This window comes from Amphiprion ocellaris, chromosome 13 (genome assembly GCF_022539595.1).
Source record: "Amphiprion ocellaris isolate individual 3 ecotype Okinawa chromosome 13, ASM2253959v1, whole genome shotgun sequence".
NCBI classification, from domain to species: Eukaryota; Metazoa; Chordata; class Actinopteri; family Pomacentridae; genus Amphiprion; species Amphiprion ocellaris.
Window position 1 is genome coordinate 7557865 of NC_072778.1, and position 20041 is coordinate 7577905.

The window sequence follows — 20041 nt, forward strand, 5'->3', positions numbered from 1 at the left end:
TCAGCTGAGAAACAAAACAGTCTTGTTTTCAGCTTTGTGGCATTTTTTTTAATGCTTCATGCAGCTTAAGAAGTAGGAGAATTTACTTTTAGCTTCTTAGCTAGTTAGCATACTGGGTTACCACTAACTTAACTTCAGATGAAAATAAATTCCATCATGAAGGAAATGCTTCAACATTTTGAGGAACTCAGAAGATCAACTGTTCACACGTTTTCTGTATTATGGGGCTGAAGATGGGAGAACAGAAGAAGTTTGACTTGTTTCTTAGTCTGTAATGTAAAGGTGACAATTTGTGGTTAAATGTTAATCCCCTATTTAATGTAACTAGTTTGCAAAAAGGCTGAAGAAGTAACGACCTTCACATTGTCTATTTGTTTATGAAGACCATTTTGAAGGCTTAAGTTTGAAAATTGGCTGCCACCATCTCGGCCTTTGGAAATGGATCTAACTGAGAACTTAAGTATTGTTACACCAGACATTTTGCTAATAACAAAGTGAAATGGTTAGGGTTATGGTAAAGCTCAGAGGGAGGGAGTCATTTGTAAAAAATGCAATAAAAGCAGTCAGACAGCATGCTATATGACTTGGTGTGGGATTCGCACCTTTATATGACACCAGGCTTTTAGACATGCCCATATTGTGGCAACTTGTCAGTCACAAGGTACCTTCTAAACTCTTGCTTTATCATCTATTTGATTCTGTATGAGACAATAAATTACACAATGAACATAATTCTGTATTGAAGGAGACTTAAAACTAGCGATTGAGACCATTAACTCGCTCATTAAATGCTTACAGAGGTAATAAATCAACTGTTTTCTCATAGATTTCTATACAATTGGATTTCCATAGGAGTCGCCCCCTGCTGGTTGTTGAAGGGAACACATGTTTAAGTCACCTCTGTTCTAGCTTCACTTTTCAGATCCAGAAGCTTCATCCATCTTTCAAATACAGCCTGCGATTAGAGCTGAAGAAGCTGTTTGGATGTGAGGTGGAACGTTCTCAGGAAACTCAAGTAAGGCAGACAGTCACATATTTGTCACACAGGAGTAAATCCAGAGCTGTTGGTGATGCCTGATGAAAAATCAGGATCACCGAGGTCGCAGTCGTAAATGCATTTAACGACAGTCAGTTAACCGACAGTGCCTCCCCCTCAGTCTTTCACTAGCATGACTGAAATGTAATTTCTGGCCGCGTTTACATTATTGTAGAATTCGATGAGGATTAATTCAAATAACCAGGACGATGCATGTTGTGATTTAGTTAGAGGAACTCGGCTAATCTCATATTCTGATTATGACAACCCCAGTTCACACGGCTGGTTTATTGCTGTAGCATGAGAACACACTTTGCTATCAGGGTAAAACGCAGGTCTACAGGTTCAGCATAATGACATGAAGTACATGGCGGAGAGCGTTTGCCGCTAATTTTATTTGTTAGAAGTAAAATGCTGCTCGCTTAAAGACAGAAACAAACAGCTGAAGTTTTTGCTCAGCTGTCACAGATGGAATTTAAAACAACATGCTATAAAGTGGCTTTTGGCTCTGTGATGTTAGCAGCTTAATCTGAATGTCACTGAGTTGTGTGATTACTTTTTGAATGCTTTCTAATCAAAACAACTACCTGTAATCATCATTTCTGACGTATTGTGTATCTGTCCCCCTCAGCTAGACTGTGTCGAGGTCTCACTTAGTTTCTAATCACAAAATACCCACCAGTTTGCAGCCGGCGTTTGTCCGCCCTCTCCTTCCCCTGCCTGTGTTTGCAGGTTTGCATCTGAATCAGGGGGCTGGTGGGGGCCCGAGCGCTCGGCCACGTGGACCAGATTGATGTCATTGTCTCGGCACACTGACCTTTGCTGTAATACCCACGGCAGACATCACAAACTCTCACATCAATTTAGCCCAATTGGATGTGGCATGTCTTGGCTAACTCAATTTGTGGAGAAATGCACCTGTCTCTGCCTTCCCTCCCTATAGATTTACTCAAGGGGAGGGGGGAGGAGGAGGTGGTATTGCAGGGAAGAGAAAGGGAGAGTGAGGGGAGGGTTTCGGAGTGGAGTTGGCTGTTGATCCACTACCCTTCCTTCCTCCTCCTCCTCACCCCCCAAAAACACTCACCCACATGCATATAAACACCATACACCGACTTCTCCCTTTTTCTCTTTCTCTCAGCCCTTTTCCCTCTGCCATACTTTGCAGATGTAGCGCCTCTGCAGCAGCACACACCCCGAACGTTGTGTGGGTGTGTATATGTGTGTGTGTTTTCCAAGGTCTGGGCAGAGCGTCTGGGAGGAGCAGAAGGAGAACCATTAGCCCGGCCGTAATCAGATTAGAGCGACGTTAAAGGGGGATGTGAATTTAAACAGCCAGCAGAGAGAAGAAGAGGAAAAGTTGGAGGTGTTATTAAGGTTGTTCATTACTCATATGCTCTCAGTGTGTGTGTGTGTGTGTGTGTGTGTGTGTGTGTGTGTGTGTGTGTGTGTGTGTGTGTGTGTGTGTGTGTGTGTGTGTGTGTGTGTGTGTGTGTGTGTGTGTGTGTGTGTAGCATATGCTGGAGTATGGTCTGCAAGGTCACTTCTCTATGCAGCATGTGTGTTTGCTTTGCGTGCACACGATCTGAGCTGCTGTACTGTATGTGTGCAGTGAACGCAGCTTGCGTTTTGAGTTTGTTTGGACAAATTTGAGACCTCAGGAGTGAAATTTTTAGCTGGTTCCCACTTTCATACACACCTTCAAAGGTCAAGACTGCAGGATTCTGAATAGGTTAGGGCTAGGGGTAAGGGTTAGGCCTTTAGTTGTGATGGTAAAGGTTGGGGTAAGAGGCCAGGGAATGCACAATGTCAGCGAGAATCCTCGGAAAGATAGAGGTTCAAACTTGTGTCTATGTGTGTGTTTACGGGTGTGTGTTTGTTTTATGCAAAGCGCGCAAGCTGTCAGAGATGAATAATACGTGTTGGGATCTGAGCATTAGGTAATGAGCAGCACGCTGTGAGGTGAGCCATAAGCCCTCCATCTGCACTGATGCTGCTCACTTGTAAACACACAAACACACACATTAGCTCTGCTATCGTTGTCAGGACCTCGAATCACTGACTAATCCAAAGCAAACCTGAAATCCTCAGTTAAATTTGCACTTTTATGACCACATTTTTACACGTAGTAGCAGTGATGAACCCACAGTGGCCAGTTTTTGAGCCCTTTTGGCTCTTTGTTTTGGTTTTATGGCACATTCAATGCACAGTTCAGCCTCATAGCTCACATTACATTTGTTTACAACAGCAGCGGGTGGCTGTTTTCTGCAAAACAGTTCAGGTGAACCTGCTGTTTGCTCCCAGCCCTGCACTAAATAGCAGACAGACATTTGGCTGTTTTCCACTGCAGGAACCTGCGGGCTGTTTTAGGGCCACCCCCGAACCTTTGTGCACGTTTTAGCAACAAGAACTCCCACATTAAAGCATTTTTTGGGGCTGTTTACATGGGTGAAAAAGGGTAGGAATCTCTGAGTGACCCTGAAAAAACTGATGTACGAGTCTCAATGCAAATCAGCCTTCCCAATTTCCTTGTCAGGTAACAGTTTTCTCCTCTCTAACATCATCAACAATGTAAAATTCTCCATATTGGCCAAAATTACAGACTTCTGTTGTATTTTCTACATTCTCATAGAACTGGAGTTGCATCCAGTAGCTACTATTTGTAGTTATTTTTGGTTCAGGAAGAGTCAAATTATGAGGTTCCTGCTGTGGAAAACCACCTAAAATTAGCAACTTTCAAGTAAATAACCTGAAATAACTAAAAGCTAAAAAGCTGGATGCATTTTTTAGGAGTTAGAGAAGATTAAAAACAGAGCTGCTGGATGTGTCTTCAAGATTTCCATCCAGTGCTAGTGTTCCAGTGCAGAAAGTAGCATCCTTTATAATGCAAAAGGAAACACTGTAAAGATCAGTATGGTGGATGGACACATATCACTTCTTACATGGATAAATACGACTATAACCTCAACCACAGACCTGCATCTTTAATAACTGTGACCACGATCTTTCCCTCAACTGAACCATGTTGTACTTTCCATGTGCAGACTTTGTTGAAAGCAGGAGTTTTTGAACCCTTGGCCTTTCACTGTCCATTATGTTGCTCCGTCATCCACTAGCACCATTCCTGTCTGGTGATAGTGTTGGTTTGCTAAAAGTGGTTCACCATAACGACGTTATAAAGCAATAATATGTCAGTGCTGCATGTCTGTCAGCTTGTTTTGGAGATCTAAGAGTCCTAATGGCCAAAAATTGATTACCACAGCTTTCAAGTGGCAATCTCATCTCAAGATCAACATTTTGTTCTCTTTGGCGGCACCTGTGGCGATAAGTGGCGACTGCAGGTGTGTTATTGAACTTCACTTCTGTCAGTTGGCAGTTGGTACCTTCAAACCAATTCAGCATCATCACACTAAAGCAAAAAAGGGAATAATGATGGGAAAAGCATTACTAGCGGTTTAAATGCACAACCTTTTATATAATTTCATCAGTGGTCCAAAGATTCAGCAACATTTGTCTGACCAATGCTCTACTTATGGATATTGTACACATTCTAGTAAAATATTTTGCAAGACCTTAGAACCCTTTCGTGCACCAGTGAAAACCAACAAATGTTGAGCTAACATTTGCAGGCCTTATAGATTTTGCCTGCAGTGGTATTGACAGGCCAGTCAATAAGCCAGCGGGGTAAAGACGACCCCAACCTTACTATTCAGTTAACATTGACTCGGAGGAATCTCCTGGACAGCACAGTGAAAAGAGCACCACACATCAAAACACTGAAATGCCCGGCATGTCATAATGTTAGCGGTGATGAGTGTCAGAGCATTTACCATTTCAACATGGATAACCTCGATTTCACTAATAGTGTGATTGTATAAAGAGTAAACATACACTGAAATATATGCTAGAATAGGTGGAACCAGATTTGTTTGCAAGATGGATATTTAAATCTTTCATATTCAAAAGAACCAAACTATACATGCTTTTTAGACCTTTCTTAATGCTCTATGTCCAGATATAGACAGACTGCAAAACAATGAAAGCCTTTGTAAGATGGTTGCTTTTACACTACCGTTATTTAAGGGTATGCAAAGATGTTTCAGCAGCAGTAACCCTAATATCAACGGCAGCTTGCAGCCTTTTGAAAGGAAGGCGGAGTTATGTGATGTCTGTTTGTCTGTCTGTGAGCAACATTACTCAAAAACGGAACAATGGATTTGGATGAAAGTTTCAGAGGAGGTCAGAAGTGACACAATGACCATGTGATTAGGTTTTGGCAGTGATGCTGCTTATAGTCTGGATCCACTGATTTGTTAAAGATTTGTATATCATTGTGAGATAGCGGCACAGCGTCACTGTAACTATGACAAAAAGTGAACGCTACATCAGCTGCCTGCTGACGATCACATGATTGCAATCCTACTACAAATTGACCACTGAGGACTTATCGGGACTTATCCATTGGACCTGATACAAGGAACAATTGATTAAATAGTGGGGGTGTTTCTGAGTCCCAGAGTACTGTACTCTCCGAGTGCTTTTCTTGTTTTTTATTGGATTCCTAGTGAAAGACCCTCTCATTTTGCCTGGACTACAGTTGCATGTTCAGTTAAATGACAATAAAGATTGATTTGATTTTGATTTGAACTAGTAACTCTATGATTAGAACCATACACACTACCTGTGCACTGTGTTTACTTTACCAACTTTTTCTTGATTTTCTAATGTAAGATTCCTGTAAACTGGCCTCTGTTGCACTAAAATATAACGGCAATGCATTATAAAAGTGTCACTTTCTCATTAAGCACCATTTACTGAGACTTTATAAGCTGTTAATTACTTTAATTTTACTGATGCTTTATAAATCAGATCTAATCCATAGATAGGACCAACTGTGGAGAATCCTTTTCTATTCATTAGTGAGACAACACTTGTCTTGTGAAAAAGAGCTGCAGTTGATATGTTTGCAAAACCTAAAATGGTACAAATGTAAGAACAATATAGTAAATATGAAATGTTGATGATAAAAGCTCTCCTTCTGCCGTTTGAGTAATCCTCTTTTGCATTAATGTGCTTTTCAAATGTTTCATTAATAATATTCAGTCATAAAGGCTGATAAGCAATATAATAAACTTACTTTTTGTAATAAGTTGTTGGATAAATCAACACATAATCTTTATTTCTAATGATTCATTAGCAAAAGTTATTAATCTGCAGCTATAAATGTTAATAAATTATAGGTTCTCCAATTCATCAAGTCCTTAGTTGTCGATGTTAATAAGCGGTTTATAAATGGATCTGGGTCCAGATGTCCTGCAGCTCTGTTCCAGGGGGCACGAGGTCAAACAAACAATGAGTTAAAGTGTTGGCTGAAAGACAAGCAAACTGTTTTATTAATGATGTATAACTGCTCTATAATGCATTAATAAAAGGTGTACAAAGATTAATAAACCCATTTATTACAGATTATAAACCTTTAGTAAAAAGTACTTTATCAGGAAGTGGAACACAAATGTGACTGTACTTCTAACTACAGAGTAAAATATTGTGCTTCTGTTATATGCGAAACAATGAATGACTTTAGGAAAGATAGATTTTCATCACAGCATTAGTCTGAAGCAGAAGTGCTGCTTGTTGCTATGGTTACCTGCAGTATAATACCACATGCATGTAGCTGTGTTGAAGTGTGCTGTGCAGGTCTAATAGGTATCAACCAACGGATCAGAAACCAGTATACTTGTAGTCATAGCACATTAACCCATAATGCACCAGAATGGCTTGTTATTTCACTTTGAAGGTGTTTTATTTGTAAAGTTTCAATTGAAAGAAGTCAGATTTACCTGCCATCACCAAGAATCTTGTATTTTGCGTCTCAAGAACCAGCTCATGCTCAGTGGTGACAGTGGAAGTTTGCGTTTAGATTCACTGGCTGCAAGCTTATTTTTCTTGTGTTTGTTCAGTTTAAAGGCAGTTTATGATGGATTGTGGTCAAATATTCTGAAAAAAAACTAAACATCTACAGATATTAATCAGCTTCTGCTCTCTCACAACTGAACATATGGATAAATGAATCATGAGTGCATTTACTTCTGTCATTTTTTTTTAACAGATTGTCTTTGGCCATCATTCCAACTTAACTCAAGGAAACAGGAGCTATCTTTCCTGTTCACTATTCAGCAACATACATAACATGATACAAAGGAATAAGAATCTCACAAACTACAACTTTTTGCAGCTGTGTCAAACCTACAGAAGAAGAGTGTTTATACAGCAGGTTCAGTCTTCATCCAGCTCTCTTTAAAGGACGAAAAAATGCATTGTGGGAAATGTAGGAAATCACCAACTGTGGCAGAATTAAACAAAGCATGTAAGGGTAAGTAAGTTAAGGCACTTTATTACAAAAATTAACTGTACTAAACATGATAGATTTATAATATCTGACAGCGATAGATTCTTTCTTCAGCTCAGTTTGATTTCTGAAGCTCCTGGACAGGTTCCATGCACATAAAGTTCCATAATCACACATATAACCATGTTTTCCCTCTTGTTCCCAGCCAGAGGTCCAGTCACTGACCTATTCCAGCCAGACTGACCCCCGCTGCCCCCTCACACCACCAACCACGACCCGTCCCTTTGCCCCCCGCTCCCCACCCGAATGCTGAGGCATCACTGCTCCTGAGCACACAGTCCTGTAGCACCCCCTGACCCCGCGCTGTCCCCCATTATAGAGCAGTCAGAAAGCTTTTAGGGGCTCCGGTAACGCTGAAAGATTGATGGCGTAAAATGGGGCGGAGGAGGGGGGAAGAGCAGGTGGTTAAGAAGAGAATGTCCTGCTTAATGGGTTGCCAGGAATGTAATTCAATAATTATGAAAAGTGACTCAGGAGAGCCGGCTGGATGGATGGATGGCTGCGTGGCTGCCGAGGGAAACAGGGAGGCTGCCGGCCGTCTGCACATGCCTGAGCATCCTCAGTCTCCTGGTCCTGCAAAAACAGGTGAGCACATTTCTAACACAAATGGCCAGATTTGCCCATTGTAACCCCATCAGCTGTAAGATATGTTGCATTATAAAATTAAACTCTTTGTTTGGAGCATCAGGCTAGAACATGAACTTAAAATATCTGGTTCTTTGATAAGAAAGAAGAAAAAAAACTCCCCACAGCTAGCATGAATGTATTAAAGATAACTAAAGCTGAGAAAGCTGACTATAAAATCTGTTTTTTAAAGCTCGTATCTTAGAAAAGTAGCAATACACCAGTGTAGAAATACTCTACTACAAATAAAAGCGATGCATTCAAAGTTCTATTTATGAGTGAAGTACAAAACAAAGGTACTCATTCTGCAAATGACCCATTTCAGAATAGTTCATATTAATAAAATGTGTTTATATACATCACATTTACAATGTTAAATGTTGCAGGTGTATTTTAACCTACAATATTTGAACGGATTTTATTTTCTGATTCTATTTTTAAAATGGCTGCAGACTAAATAAAGGTATCAAATAAATTAAATAAACTAAAGTCATAAAAGTATCAAGTACAATTAAATGACAATGCTCAGGTAATCACGAATGTCTCAAAATTTATGTAAATTTAAAGTACAGTACTTGACTAAAGTTACTTTAGTTTGTTACTTTCCACCGCTGCGGTTCAGTTTTGTAATCAGAATCAATTTCATTTATTTTATTGTTCATATTTTCAAACATTTTAACTGTTTTGTTTTTGGTTTAAGTAACACCCATTCCAATAAGGAGAAGAGCAGAGCTACTATCTTGAAACCCTCACACTGATGTATTTTCACTTCAGCTTATTTGTTGCCTCATGTCTGCTCTTTATAAATCACTTTAAATGCTGATTTCAAGCACAGTGACTGCGCTGGTTATGAAAATATTTTGTTTTTTTTTAACTGAACCCAATGATACTCTCTAGGCAGAGTTACATGACCACACTTACAGATAGAAAACTACGTAGCTGGAGAAGTTCACTTGTGTTAAAATGAGCTCTTACATGTTTTTTTTTTACAGTTTTGGATTTTTGGAGAATCTTGCTGAAGATCAGCCACCAGCCTGTCTGGTTTCTCATCTGTGACTGGACAAATACTGGGATCATAGGCTGTATATTTCCTGAAGGATGGATGTAGCCCCCGGATCTAAAAGGTGAGTCCAATTTAAAAGTGTCTTTAGCCTGCATTTATTTAACGGCCAACAGAGGGTGACTTCTCTGGTTGCAAAAAGAAGTCTAATTATATAGGCGTCTATGAGAAAGTAACTCTACTTCTTCCTTCATTTCTTTTCTCTGTAAATATTTTCCTAACTGGTTTATGGTGTCAATTGCTAATTGCAAATCTCCTTTAATACAGCATGGTGTTCATTCTGTAAATGATAATGTCAGTTAGATGAAAATATTTTAAATGCAGGGTGAGTTTTAGGGTGTAGCGACCTCATTCATTGCTCATTGTGTCCAGTTTCAAAACACAAAGATGGGGACAGATAAATTTCAGAAACCAGTGGGTGATGTTATGGTGGTTACGTCCATATTTTCTGTACAGTCTATGTAAAGAACAGTTTATTGCAGGAGTTTCCTGGTCTTCACTTGATAAAACAATCTCCAAATTAGCTAAAACCACACCAGGACATGATGTTAGTGTCCTCAATGCTACAAACACAAGCTTAAATACAAAATTAAACGCATTTATCTGAAGTTTATTATTCAGTCTCAAACTGTATGTAATTGAGAATAGTAAACTGGTGTTTTCTTCTTAAACAAGGCTGAAAAGGACCCAAATTCTTCTTCTTAAGAGCTAATATTTTGTTTAGCGTCATCTTATAAGCGACTATTTCAAAATAAATAGATAAATAATCACGATTTAGGTTGTATGAGTTTACCAAAATTAGCCCCCCCACAGTTTAAAGTTAAGTGTCACAGACATCCTAACAGTCAGGAAAACTGCCCTATAGCTAAATATAGAATTTTTGGGCATATATGAGTCACAGATAATTAAAAACGAAATACTCACAAGCACTACACTGCTTGTGTGAACCTCACCTAACTGATATACACATTTCTACTATTAAAGCACAAACAACCCTGAGAGCACTGCTGCTTTTTTTTTGTTTTTGTTTTTTTTAAATAGCATTTCAGGATGAATTTCTGCAGCTGTCTGTGTTTACTGTCTGAGTTTACTGATCGAATTAAAGCTATTGGTTTCCCTCAAACTCTGTGTCATCAATATTTCGCGGGCCAGATGCAAAGCAGTGCTGCATCGCTTTAAAGTCTAATTGTTTTTCCTTGAAGCTGTCAGGATCATTTACAGAAGGAGAGAAAACAGAATGCTGTTCAGAAGTGAAGCTATGTTAGTGCATCGTTATTGTTTGGGAGGAAACAGAGGACCAAATCACCCGCTGCTGACTGCAGTATTGTTGGGGGTTTTTTGCTGTTCGGTTTAAAAGTAATCCTGGTAATTTATCCTTATAACTTCTGAAACTTTCAGACAAACACATGCAACTCATTTTTGTGCCTGCAGAAGATATTGTTTTTGCTTTATGTTTTATTCTCTGCAATGGTGAAATGGTGTTTTTATGTATTGTACACCACTTCCTCTCCACATTTCAATACATACCCATTTACTTACTGGATTTAACAGCCGCACAATAAAGTATCTGCTGCACAGGAGCAGTATTTTGCAGTTTTGATGCGATTTGCAAACTGTATCATATACATCTGACCCCAGAATGTCAATAAATCCCTTTTCCAGTTGGTGAAAGTCTTCCCATCAACTCTTCCTCATCTTTCATCTATTACGTCCTCCCGCTCTCTCTACCCAGGGTCTACTTTTGCTCTGTGTCTTCTTACTTTTGCTCTCCAAGATGTATTGATAATTTCCAGCAAAAATACGATTTCAGTTTATTCTACAGAGCAAAAAATCTAATAGCTGACTCCTCAATTCAATTGTGTTTTACCGGAGTGGAGAACAATAAACAGGGAGGAGGGCTTCGTTTCCAGACGTTCACCATGAGATTATTGTTCAAAAGAGATCTGATGCGATTACAGGAAGCAATAGATGATAATTACATCAGAACATGACTTTTCCTCAGCGAACACTTATATTCATCTGGGTTATGCATCGGCCCAAAACTGAAATGTGGCAACGCATGAGATGACATGGCCTGCTAGTCTCGGGGAGTGTGTGGAGGGGGGAGGTGTTGGTGAGGTGGCGTTTGCAGTCATCGCAGGGTCATGAGGCTGTTTATGGTGTTTGGTGGACTTTTTGCAGGGTGCAAATATAACGAATCAAAAAGTTGTTTACATCAAACCTGAACTTTAAATTTTTGCCTCTTTGATCTACATTTTTGTTCCTGGATTATTAACAAACACAAAATAAGACTTTTAAATCATAACACAGCGCTTGTAAGGACATTCCACTTGTCGATTTTTATCATTTTGTGCCCATTGTTAAGTGATAATGGTTCGGTTGAGGCTTAGTATACAAGTGATTTACCAGTTCTAGTTGCCTCTTTTCAAAACAGTTCATTTGGCACAAAATGCTCAAAGCAAAGATATAATTTTGTTATACTAGGCTGAATCATCTGGTCAATAATGCAATGATTTCTGGTTTGTTACATTTACACCAACACAAAAAATAGGTTCATGTCACGTAACTGTTTTACAAGTTGGCATTCAAATATTCAAATGTTATATGATGTTTTATATGATGGACATTTGTCTTGTTAAATAACCTCTATTTAAATGTAGCAGTAGAAAGTTTATTATTCACTTCTAAAGTTTACTTGAGCCCATGTACTTTCCACTGCTGCTGGTTTTTATGCAGCAGTCCTTTGTGACAGCTTTGTCTTTATGTGATAAACTAAATGTATCTTAGAACCAAAGGTGTCAACAAAGGATCAAAATAAATGTAACAATATTTAGCAAAAGTGTCATTTTAAGTAAAACAATATTGGTTATTATATGCAAAGTTTTCATTCACACATTTCATTCATTGACATAAAAGTGATTTGATGAGAGACATTGGCTTTTAAAAAAGTGCTTTATGAACATATTCAATACTATTATACAAGAGACCGCATTATATTTACAGTAATAATCACACATGAAGGGGCAGAATACTTAAATTTTAATATACAAATACATATTTTCACCTGATAAATGAATGAAGTGATGAATTCAGTGAGTTGCAGGTGGAAACATCGACTATCTAAGCCCTGATGCTTGCTGTGTGTTGCTCTGAGTGTTGAGTCGCTCCCTGTGTGAGCTGACCACACAGTCACTGGGAAGAAACAGCAAAACAAACAGAAAAACAAACTTGGAGTAATGACACTCAGTGTTTGCCAGACTCGGCTGTTTGGTAAAGAGCGAGCGGTGGTGAGGGCCAGGCGGTGAAAGATGGCCACTTTTACAAGGCAAGACAATGCAAAAGAAAAATAACAAAACTGGCCAACTTTGATGGCCCCTGAATATATTGGGCACTCTGCCTTGGTTGTGTGTGTGTTGTGTGTGTGTGTGTGTGTGTGTGTGTGTGTGTTGTGTGTGTGCCTGCAGCAGCGGGTGGGGGGCAGAAGGGTTAAGTAGGATAGAAGGCACCCATACTTCAGATTGGCAGCAAGCTGCCGCAAGGATAATCTAATCAGGGAATGCAATTCAATTAGCCAAGGGTCTCTGGGGCCACCGAGCCAGGCAGCCGGTGGCAGCGCTGCAGCCGAGGGGGCTGCTGCCTCCACACCCGACACCCCGACGCTAGCCTCCGCCGGGGCTCTGGCCGCTCCACATGAATGCAGATGAAATTTGAAATATGAAAATCTCCAATAATTTATGGAAGTTGTCAGGAACACAGAGCCAAGCTGCTGCTGCTGCTGCTGCTGCTGCTGCTGGCCGAGGGGAGAGAATGGGGGAGGAGAGGGGTGAGGAGGGGTGTTATTTTTCTATGGAGGTAAAATTGTCTTCCAGCTGCTGCTGCTGCTGCCTCTGCTGTGTGAATACTGATGTTGTAACACGTATTACAGAGCCTGTATTGAGACAATCCTCCATTTTAGTCTGCTGTTTTCCATGTTGATGTTGGGAGCAGTTAAAAGTAAATATGCACAGATTAGTGAATTAATTGCTTGATATTTTCAGAAATTTGCTTATTTGAGGATGGATGGATGGATGGATGGATGCATGGATGGATGGATGCATGGATGGATGGATAGATGGATGCATGGATGGATGGATAGATGGATGCATGGATGCATGGATGCATGGATGGATGCATGGATGGATGGATGCATGGATGGATGGATAGATGGATGCATGGATGCATGGATGCATGGATGGATGCATGGATGGATGGATGGATGCATGGATGCATGGATGCATGGATGCATGGATGGATGCATGGATGGATGGATGCATGGATGGATGGATAGATGGATGCATGGATGCATGGATGGATGCATGGATGGATGGATGCATGGATGGATGGATAGATGGATGCATGGATGCATGGATGCATGGATGCATGGATGCATGGATGGATGCATGGATGCATGGATTAGAAGATTGACAACATTTTGATATTTGCCCATTCAATATGAAACAACTGACAATTAGCTTAGCTTAGCACGATGACTGGAGACTGAGGGGAAAGTTAGCCTGTCTCTGTTACCTACACCACCTCTAAACCTCACTAAATAACACCTTATATCTTGTTTATTTAATCCATTAAAACACTGAACTGTAGAAGTCCAAACTGAGATTTTATGGGGTTTTGCATCAGGCTGTGTCCTGATAAAGCTTGGTGTAATTTTTGTTTTTCATTTAATTTATCAGATACAGTTAAAACAATCTTGAAGTTTCTGACAAAGTGTTCTTGTCTTTATGCCTGACATAACCTCTGGCCCTTTCTTTATGCTTTTAGAGACACCGTACCTCCACACTCACGTATCATTACATTCAAGTCCCACAGCTAAGCGTACATTTCTCAGCAAAATAAATACCCAGAAGGGTATTTAACAGCAGTCACTGTTGTGAAGGTGTCTGAAATGTCCCCAAAGACTCTTGAACCCATCTGGATTTGTTGCAGGAAAAAAAATGTTTCACTTGTTTGACTGGAAGTGATATTATAAAACACATGCAAAATTTCAATGTGCAATTTTCTATTCAAAATATAAAACTGTGGAAATTAACTTTTTCTAATTGGCAGCATTTTTAGCTAAAATCTTCCTCCTGTGTTTTCATAAGATAATGTAAGATATTTATTTAGTAGAAAATCTGATGCTCAGCTCTGGGATTCTAATATAGCATTAATACACAAGAGGGACTGCCAGTACAAATCAATGAATACATTTTTAAAAAAATCTGCCACAATCTAGAATTTTCTATACTGTATCTGTGTCTATAGCTTCACAGTAAGACAGAGAAAATTAAAATGCTGCTCTAGTAAGGAGGAAAATTTATTCCAAAATGTATTTAAAAAACATTTTAGGCCTCAATAATTACAAACGATATTTGGTGTGATGGAGGTTCTTTCAGGATGTGTGATAAACTGGTGATAGACCTTCATTTAATGTACCCAAACCCTCTGCTAAAGCTCTGCCTCCACTCCCTCCTCTTCCATCCATATCTGTGTCACGTAGATGTGACATGCACCTTCCCGGGAAAAAGAGAGGAAGCTGATGAGAGGTGGAGCGGAGGAGGGAGGAGGGAGGAGGGAGGAGGGAGGAGGAGGAGGAGGAGGAGGAGGAGGAGGAGGAGGAGGAGGAGGAGGAGGAGGAGGAGGAGGGTGAGACAGGATGAGATAGAAGATGGAGGGAGAAAACCAAGCAGGGAGGGAGAGTGAGAGAGAAGCTCTTAGACAGATTATTGCTCATTAGAGGCAGCCTTGCACCGTACCATTATGTCAGGAGGAATCCTTTTTCATTTGCACAAATTTGCCTGGAATTTTTCTTATTTAGCCTGGCCTCCATTATCAGAGCTGGAAATCAGATTAGCCTATGATTATTCTCTGGCTCGCTTGCCAACGTTTCCCCATGCGGCCAACGCCGGTGGCTTGGATTTGTCTTGGCCTTTTGTTAACCTCTGCCCACCAACAATGCACACAACAACAGCCGTGATATGAAGTAATTCAGTGCTGGATAATAGCTCCACCTGAGAGCACGCCGATTGGATTTGTTCATGCTGTACATCAACTCTGCATCCACGTCAGTCATGGAGAGGACATCGTGTACCAGCTCCTTCCTGGGTGCATATAAATATCAATTATGTAATCCACATATTCTATAAGTAAAGTCTGACTTCATCTAAGCTTGTGTATTTTTGAAATGGTGCAGTTTTGTGCCCACGCACTGCAAAAACTCAAAATCTTACCAAGTCAAAATGTCTCATCCCACTTGATTTAAGATAAATTCAATTAACAAGCGACATTTCAGTAAGATGGAGGGACTTGTTTTAAGACAATGCATCTTAAGTATCTTGTTAAGTCAAACAATCTTGAAATTATCTTATTTTGAGTTGTATTTTACAAGAAAACTCAAAATAAGTTGAATACATCTCAAATTAGGAGGTTACATGAAAGCAAAAATCTATTTTTGAGTGAAAAACTGCAATTTTTTTCCTGTGTCTGGCTTATTTAAAGACACCTAAGCTTGACAATCCTAGTAAAATATAGCTTAAAATAAGTTTTCCCTGCTAATTTTAAGATCTCAATATTCTAAATATCATATCTTATTTCAAGAAATCTTACCAAACCATTTTTCACTTGTTCTATTTGCAGATTTTTTCACTTAATTCAAGGTAAAAGTTCCTTGAAAGAAGTTTTTTTTTCTTGTTTTGAGGGGGGCATTTTTTCCAGTGTGAATCATAACTGATTTTGCACATCCCAGTCTGTTTGTCAATTAGGGTTGAAGGCAGTAAGTTTAAAAATTAAATCAATCAAACACACAGCATCTCTGGCTGAAGTTTAGGTGGGTTGATTTGCATTATGGGTACTGTAGTCCCCAGGTTTTGGCAGGGCCTAAGTTGTGGCTCAAAAAAGACAATCTCTGATTCTGCTCCTAATATCAAAATAGCTGACTATTAAGTTGAAAATAATATAGAATAGGTTCAAAACGGAATTCATTATTTTTGAGTTGAACTTCCCCTCATGTTCCCTACATGTATGCATCAATATATACTCTGCTGAAACAGTAAATTACACTAAAATGAGGAAAAAAATGCTGCCATGTGTTGCAGTGATTAAACAGTTTTAGTTGTTAGTTTTACATTTACAAATTTTACATCGAAGAAAGAATAAAAACAGATACAACACGTTGTTCAAGTTTAAATCTTTTTGGCTTGTGACTCTGTACAAATAATCTGTGTTGTTTTAGGAATTTTTTTTCTCCACCCTCTATTTTAAAGACTCAGTTCTGGCAAATTCATTTTAATTACATCTTACATTTTGACTACAACAGACATATGCAGAACATGGCTGAAACCAAAAAATGTGTTTCTATGTGTGCATTGACCAGGAGATTTATTTATTTTTTGTACTTTTCTATAATGACAAACAACTGGAACTAATTTTTCTCTGTCTCGAGGCCTTTTTAATGAGTTCCCAGATCAGAAAATACAGTGAGAAAGCATAGCTGATATAGATCATGTTATTGAAAAAAAAAAAAAAAAGCAGATTGTGACAGTTGGACCAAAGACCAAAGAGACATTTCCTTTAAATTCCAACAAATCAAAAATTCAATGTTTGTACAGTTTAGTGTCTTCAGTTTTGCTCAGCACCTTTTAAACTGTCCTTACCTACATGCATGACAATCTATTAGTCAATTAAGCACTGTATAAAGCTGCCAGGAACCCAAACTATCACAAACTCAAGCTCTTTTCATATTAAAATGTGTAAATCTTTAATGTTAATCATTAAAAATGGCATTACAGAGTAGTTCTAAGTAGCACAAGGCATCGTTTAACTATTTAAACATACCACTTCAGCATCAGTGATGCAGTCTATTTTCATGAAAAGCGAATTTCTTCCAACTTACTTTGTCAGTATGCCAATATATATGAGGCTGTATATAAATGTAATCTCTTAGAAAATACAATATACATGTAGAAATGACCCCTCAGCTTTATCTTGTGGCTGTTTGGAGGGAACTGACCCCAAAGTTGGGACTAAAACATCAACATGTAAACTAATTCAAACTAGCTTCACGCCAACGATGCAACAATAAATAGATATTTACATATCATTGCATCCATAACAATAATTGCATTGGACATTTTACTGAAGAATTCTTACTTTTCATGATCATTTCGGCCAAATTTGACCGCAGGACTTTTACTAATAATGGACTATTTTTGCACTTTAGGATGCAACTGTTCTCTCAACATGACTATGAAGCACTTCTGGCTCTTTCAGAGGTGGAGAGGAGGAACAGGTGGAATGGTTTCCCATTGCTAAATAATCACTCCAATTAGGCAATTAAAATCTGAGGCAGAATCAAGTTATGGATACCCCACGAATGAGCCCCCCACACTAATCGCAAATCAATAAAGACACGTTTGACTGTTGCGCTTTCGTTATCCTATTGCTTTTGAACGGCTCACACAAATTTTCCATGGCTTTAATTGACTGTAAAGCAATGAGATGTCATTTGTTGCTAGTTAGGCAGTTTTAGGTTCATTAGTAAATAGTACAAGTCGTTGATTCAAATCATGGAAAGATTATAAAAACTTAATAAGAGTCTGAGTGGAAGCAGAGAGAAGAGTGAACGCCACCACCTGAACAGGTATGTTTCCGAGTCGTCATTGCTCAGTTTCTGTTTGTTATTATTAATTTGAAAGCATCCACTAATTTGTCTATTTGCTGAGTTTGTTTGTGATTCTCATTGCAGGTCTGTGGTTGCTCATCGAAATATCCTGAAGCTCTTCACCTCTGATGGGACCGTGTTACTCTCAACTCCCCTCGAGAGGTTTTGTGGGTTTTTAGAAGTACAATATTAGCAATAGAAGATACTTATCACATTGGTTCCTCTTTCTGAAAATGAATTTACAGAAACAACTTAAAACACATTAGGATTTTTGACCTTGGATACATGTTTAATATAGAACAAACCAGAGTGCCCCTCAATATATCAGTAAAAGTGTAATATCACTAAAAAAAAATAAATGACATAAATTTGCATCATATTACAATAACTGTATTATTCTTAAGGGGCCAGTGTGTAGAATTTAGTTGCATCTAGTTGTGAGATTTGGTATGACCCGGCTCAAAATGGCCACAACAAAAGGAGACACACAACAAGTATCACAAAGTTAAACCAAATCAGTGAAGCCAAAACAGTGTGGGGTTGTGAGAATCAGTAAAGCCAGTGGTCTGTGTGTGATTAATGTCTGTGCAGGTGTTGTAAGGTGTTAACCAAATCCCTAAAGAAGAGCTAAAACACTAGGCCTGGTTGTGTGGTACCTGTGAGGGGAAGCAGAGAGACTGATTACTATGTAAGTAACCTGGGAACACACTAATCAACCACTCCCAAATCCAACAGAAAACTAGAGCCACCCTTAAGATGACCTCAGGGGTCATCACAGGTTGCAGACTGCAGCAAGACTTTATGTGTGACGCTACCTATAGCTTTAGCAAACAGCACTTTTGAAGCTCTGTTTGGTGGTTCCAGCCATCTTGGCAGCTCCATCTAATCCAAAAAGGAGGAAAGAGGTGGAGCATAAGTTGAGCAAAGGAAGGCTGTGCAAACAAGAAAAGGACCACACCCCAATTATGCATAACTTTAAGTTTTAATACAATTTAAACAGGTGAGTTATATCAATATTCACTCCTGTACAGTTGTCATGAATGAGTAAATTAGCTATAGAGACCAAAACTATTTTAGTACCAGACTGTAAAAATCTTTTTTTAACTGTTAAGTTAAACATTTTAACATGGGGACAAATAGAGATTGACTCATTTTTGGAGCCTACCTCCAGTGGTCATTCGAGGAACTGCAAGTAGAAGACAGTGCTCTAGATCCAGTGTTTCATTCATCCATTCTGGGTTGTTGTCTCTGTAGATATGAAGCACTCACGCTATGCTAATGAAAGTACAGTGGTTTGTAGCTACAGATCATAATATACTAAAAAAAATCATAATTATGAACATTACATTACATTTCCACTAATAGACCCTCCTAAATCTTCCACACTGGGCCTGAAGGGTTTGAATGATGTGTAGGATTAAAAGCAAACTGACTATGCCCCCATTTAAACACAAGTGAGTACACCCTTATTGTTTTACACATATATGTCTTTATTTTTACTGACAGATACCAGAAATATTCTTTCATTCTTCACAGATGATTCTTTTCAGCTGTTGTTTGCTGAAGCATTTTTTTTTTGGTTGTTGCACAACCTTCACCTTCGCTATAAGGGCTGGATTCAGGTCAGGGGAGGCACTTTTCCTGGTTGTGTTTCTTTAAAAACTCTTCTGTGATTGTTGCAGTGTGTTTTGGATCATCATCATGGTAGAAACTTCATCTCCTGCAAACATTCTTGAGTCTAATCTAGTATTTTTTTAGCTTATTGGTTGGTTAAACAGGCCTTATCATCTGTAATTGTCATCTATACAACGGCGTCTGTTTTTCATTGCAGGTTTGTGTAAATAGTGTAAAAAGTGTGCATGGTGTCATTGTTTGGGGAGAGCCCCTTCTGATATTAGTAGTTTGTGTCTTTCTGAAGCTGCTGAAGCAGCATTTCTGCTTCAGTTCACAGATTCTCTTGTCCTCTCTCCCATCTTTATGATTTCTTTAAGGTTTCTTCTCTGTTCAGGCACACACGTGTGAAGCCATAATGCATTAGACAAAGCTCAGTCTATAAGCTTGTTCATGCAGTTAGCCTTAATTGGAAATTACATGTGTAATCACTTTTGTCATATTTAGGTGACGCCTTAATTTCAAGTGTAGTGCTTCTAATCTGTTTGTCTCTCTCCAGTCATTTATCAACATTTCATTTATCTGTGAGCCAAGGTTACATATTTAGAT